This window comes from Chionomys nivalis, chromosome X (genome assembly GCF_950005125.1).
Source record: "Chionomys nivalis chromosome X, mChiNiv1.1, whole genome shotgun sequence".
NCBI classification, from domain to species: Eukaryota; Metazoa; Chordata; class Mammalia; order Rodentia; family Cricetidae; genus Chionomys; species Chionomys nivalis.
The window spans coordinates 134,877,852-134,883,236 of record NC_080112.1 but is presented as its reverse complement, the minus strand read 5'-3'; positions in this window follow the sequence as shown (position 1 = coordinate 134,883,236).

Here is a 5,385-nt window from a genome sequence, read left to right as displayed (position 1 = left end):
GGGTGCACTGGATGTGCAGGCATAGTTGCATTAGGGCGATTCCTCACTCCTCCGACTTAAGAAACAAGCAAACATCTTATTATGTTGTGGAAAATTGAAACTAAGTCCTCTGGGGACTGAGAGCTTTCATTTCAACACTTTATTTGTTTATTAAAAAAAAAAACATTCTCAAGTGTGATATACCGGCTGTTTCAATAGAGAATTTGGAAAATGATTTCATTGATTATGCTTCTCCTTGAACACATCTCACCTTTGAACAAGCTCAGGCTTCCTTCTTCCTCTGCCTCAGTGGTAGGTTCTGCCAACAAGACCCCTCTAGTGCTTCCCACCTCCCACCTAGCTCAGTCAGTCCCTGAGCCCTGAAGACTTGTCCCTTGAGTGCTTTTCTCCTCAGCACAATTGTCATTGTCCCCATCCCTAGTACCACTCCCCGTTCCCAGATATTCTAGTTTGGTTTTGTTGCTGTGACAAAACACATTGACCAAAAGCAAAACAGGGAAGAAGGATCCACCCCATCCTACAGCTCCCAGGTCCCCATCCATTACTGCGGGAAGCCAAAGCAGGAAGTCAAGGCAGGAACCAAAACAGAGACAATAGAAGAATGCTGATTATTGACTTGCTCCCCATGGTTTGCTCAGCTTGCTGTTTCATTTAGTGCAATCCAGGATCACCTGCCCAGGGCTGGTATCACTCACAGTAGGATGGACTAATCCATATCAATTATTTATCAAGGAAATGACCTATGGCCATGCACGTAGGCCAATCTAACTGGGGCAATTCTTCAAATGAGGTTCCCTCTTCCTAGGTGACTTTAGTTTGTATCAAGTTGAGAAAAACTAACCAGCACGCTAACATGACCACTGTTTAGTTAAGGTTTCTATTGCCATGAAGAAACACCATGGTCAAACAAATTGGGGAGGAAACAGTTTATTTGACTTATACTTCCAGATCACTGCTCATCAGTGAAGGAAGTCAGGACAGGAACTCAAACAGGGCAGGAACCTGGAGGCAAGAGCTGATGCCAAGACCATGGAGCGGTGCCGTTTACTGACTTGCTCCTTGTGGCTTGCTCGGCATGCTCTCTTATAGAACCCAGGACCACCAGCCCAGAAGTGTCACCACCCACAATGGACTGGGCCCTCCCACATCAATAATTAAGAAAATGACTTACAGCTTGATTCTATAGAGGCTATTTCCCAATCGAGGCACCCTACTTTCAAATTGTCGCAGTCCCCCTTGGCCAGCAAGAAGGACGCAACACCGGAGCTCTTCCTGCTGCAGTTTATTCAGGACTTTATTCACAACTTCTTTCTCTTTCCCTTTCTCCCTTTCTCTCCCCCCCCCCTCTCTCTCTCTCTCTCTCCCTCTCTCTCTCCCTGGGCAAACCTCTCCCAGCCCTTAAGTAGGCCTGGGCCGCCAACCCCAGATTGCCAGGTGGGCACTGCCCATAGGTCCACGCATATGCAAGCAGATGACAATCATTGCGTGATAATAGCATAAGTCAGGCCTTAGCCATAAGGAGTTGATTATTATAGAGAGCATTCCCTTTCGGGATCGTGGAGGGCGAAAGCCAGCACCGTCAGGTGCGACTCCATGCAGCTCTCTACACATAGCCATCAGGTGTGACTCCACATGGTGGCTCTCTACATCAAATAACTCTAGCTTGACTTGGACTTTAGGGAAAGCCACAGCATCCTTTTTACATGCATGTATGGCATATTAAAATCTGCTCTTTCTAGTGTCATATTGCTTGAAAATCTCCCACTGTTTTCCTATTTGCAGAATGAAGTCTGACCTTGGGAAAAGAGCCCCAAATAACCTGTGACACATTGCTCAACTGTCTCACTTCTCTGATCTTCCCTATCTTTACTGACATTCTGCTGGTGTTCTGACGGAAGGATAGCTTTACACAGGTTCCAGGCCTTTGTTTCTGCTATCTTTTGGAGGTTTAATATCCTTTCCTTTTCTTTTTGCTTGTCCAATCCCAAGTCTCCTTTAGGATGCAGCAAGAGTTCATGTCCTTTTAAGGTTACTATTATGATATACCATGACCAAAAGCAAGTTGAGGAGGAAAGGGTTTATTTGGCTTACACTTCTATATCACTGTTCATCATTGAAAGAAGTCAGGATAGGAACTCAAGGCAGGAACCCAGGCACAGGATCTGATGCAGAAGCCCTGGAGGAATCCTGCTTACTGGCTTCCTCCCCAAGGCTTGCTCGGCCTGATTTCTTATAGCACCCAGAACCACCAGCCCAGAAATGTCACCACCCACAATGGGTTGGGCCTTCCAATATCAACAACTAATTAAGAAAATGTGCTACAGGCTTGCCTACAGCCCAATCTTATGGAGGAACTTTTCCATATGGGGTTCCCTCCCCTCAGATGATTCAAGCCTGTGTCAAGTTAACATAAAATTAGCCAGCACATGCTCCCTTTCTTTTATAATATGCTTGTGGTGATTTGAAAAAGAATGGCTCATTGATTTGATGCTCAGTCACCAGGGAGTGGCATTATTTGAAAGGAATCAGAGGGTGGCCTTTTGGGGGGAAGAATGTCACTGGGGTGGGCTTTGAGTTTTCAGAAGCCCAAGCCAGGCCCAAAGGCTCTCTTCTTGGTGCTTGGGGATCTGGATGTAGACTTTTCCAACACCATGTCTCCCTCTGAGCCACCATGTTTAACACCATGCTTCCCCTTGAAACTGTAAGCCACCCCCAAATAAGAGTTACTATGGTCATAGTGTCTCTTCACAGCAATAGGACAGGGATTAAGACAGTGCTCAATCATCCCTACCATGATCATTAGCTGAGGTGGATTCCTGTCTTTAGGAGTCCCACAATGCCCTGTGCATGATGGGGTCCAGGTGAACAACAGGCTTGATTCTGTCTTAACGGTGAACTAGTTCATTCAGTGTTTGCTCTCATAGCTGCCACTTAACAAAGCCATTTGGGAAACACTTTTAATTGCTTCCTCCCAGCTCCAGAGACATGCTAGATAGCAGTGTCTAATCCATCTGTATTGCCCTGGAGGTTTGGAGAATAATTAGACTTATTAGAAATTACAGAGCCAATAAAATTGAGTGGTTGGGTGTGGATGTTGGCACTATGGTTGAAATATTTGAATTTTTACTCTTCATTTTTAAAGCCTGTTTCTTCCAATATGCACACTTTTATGAAAATGACTTTAAGGATGTGTTGTAGGAGGCTACTTATTTGTTCCTGGCTGCTCAGCCCCAAAATAACCACACAGAAACTTTATTAATTAAATTACTGCTTGGCCTATTAGCTCTAGTGTCTTATTGGCTAGCTCTTATATCTTAATTTAACCCATTTCTATTAATCTGTGTATCGCCACATGGCTGTGGCTTACTGGCAAGGTTCCATCCAGCATCTGTCTTTGGCAGGGCTACATGGCTTTTCTTGACTCTGCCTCCTTTCTCCCAGCATTCAGTATCATTTTCCTTACCTAGCTCTACTCTGCCCTATCACAGGCCAAGGGAGATTCTTTATTCATAACTAAGAAAAGGAACACATATACAGAAGGACTTCCAATACCATTTCCCCTTTTCTGTTTAAATAAAAAGGGAGGTTTTAACTTTAACACAGTAAAATTACATATAACAAAATAGGTATCAAGCAAGAATTATGGTCACAATAGTTATATCTATTTTATTTTTGTCATAACTAAGGAAAACTATAATTATAACTATTCTTCAACTCCATCAAAGACCTCAGAAGGATATAATATTACCTATGTAAACAGAAAGTGCATTGTAAGCAACTTCCAAACTCTAGACTTGACAGAGACATCTTGCTGCCTGGACAGTCACCCAAAGTTCTTCTGTATCATTGGGGCATCCACCTTCAACCTACAGGCCCATAGAGTCTAGCAAGCTCTTCCATGAAGCAGGAAATTTCAAAGACAGTTCTACTTATGTTAGCAATTTATCAATCACTTTTTTTTTCTGTGTCCTAGAGAATGTCTAGCAGATTCTTTGATGAAGCAGGAACCCCGAAGGATTGTCTCACCTTTAGATAAGTTCAGCAATCATTTATCTGTGGGCTCTGCATATCTAGTTCACACAGCATAACATAAAACAGCCCAGGTAAGAGCAGTTTCTTGCCCAAATGGCTAACAACCTCATGAGGAGCCTCTTTGATGCCCATCTTACTCTAGAAGTAATGGGTGCTGCCAGGAATAGATGTGTCTCATTGTCATGAAAAGTCCTAAGTTTTTAAAACATTTTAAATGCCATAAAAACATTTAGGCGATGAAAGGAGACAGAGACAAAGACCCACATTGGAGCACTGGACTGAAATCTCAAGATCCAAATCAAGAGCAGGAGACAGAGCACGAGCAAGGAACTCAGGACCGCGAGGGGTGCACCCACACACTGAGACAATGGGGATGTTCTATCAGGAACTCACCAAGGCCAGCTGGCCTGGGTCTGAAAAAGCATGGGATAAAACCGGACTTGCTGAACATAGGGGACAATGAGGACTACTGAGAACTCAAGAACAATGGCAATGGGTTTTTGATCCTACTGCACGTACTGGCTTTGTGGGAGCCTAGGCAGTTTGGATGCTCACCTACTAGACCTGGATGGAGGTGGGTGGTCCTTGGACTTCCCACAGGGCAGGGAACACAGATTACTCTTAGGGATGATGAGGGAGGGGAACTTGATGGGGGAAGGAGAGGGAAATGGGAGGTGGTGGCAGGGAGAAGGCAAAAATCTTTAATAAATAAATAAATAATAAAAAAAAGACTAGAGCTAATGGGCCAAGCGGTGATTTAAATAAAAAAATAAAATAAAATAAAACAGAGCACCCCCCAAAAAAATAAAAAAAATAAATGCCATAGTCTGAAGGTCTCTGAAGGACTTGAAGAATACCTATCTAACTGAAATATATCTATACATCTAGAAAACCTAACAAGACTACAAGCTTGACTAGTATAGATTATCTATTTACATATATATATTATCTATCTATCTATCTATCTATCTATCTATATATATATATATATATATATATATTGCTTTTTCAAGACAGGGTTTCTCTGTGGTTTTGGAGCTGATCCTGGAACTAGCTCTTGTAGACCAGGCTGCTCTCAAACTCACAGAGATCTGCCTGCCTCTGCCTCCCGAGTGCTGGGATTAAAGGCGTGCGCCACCATTGCCCGGCTTACCTATATTTCTTAATTATACATTATATTTTTAAATGAACTGCACAATCCTAATACTTTAATTAAGAGTAGAAATATATATATATATATATATATAAAACAAAATTGACCTTAAATTTTTATCAATAAACCAAGATCCACACCAACGTACATCTCTATAGCATATCCCCCTTTAAATATAAACAAACATTTATAAACAATAA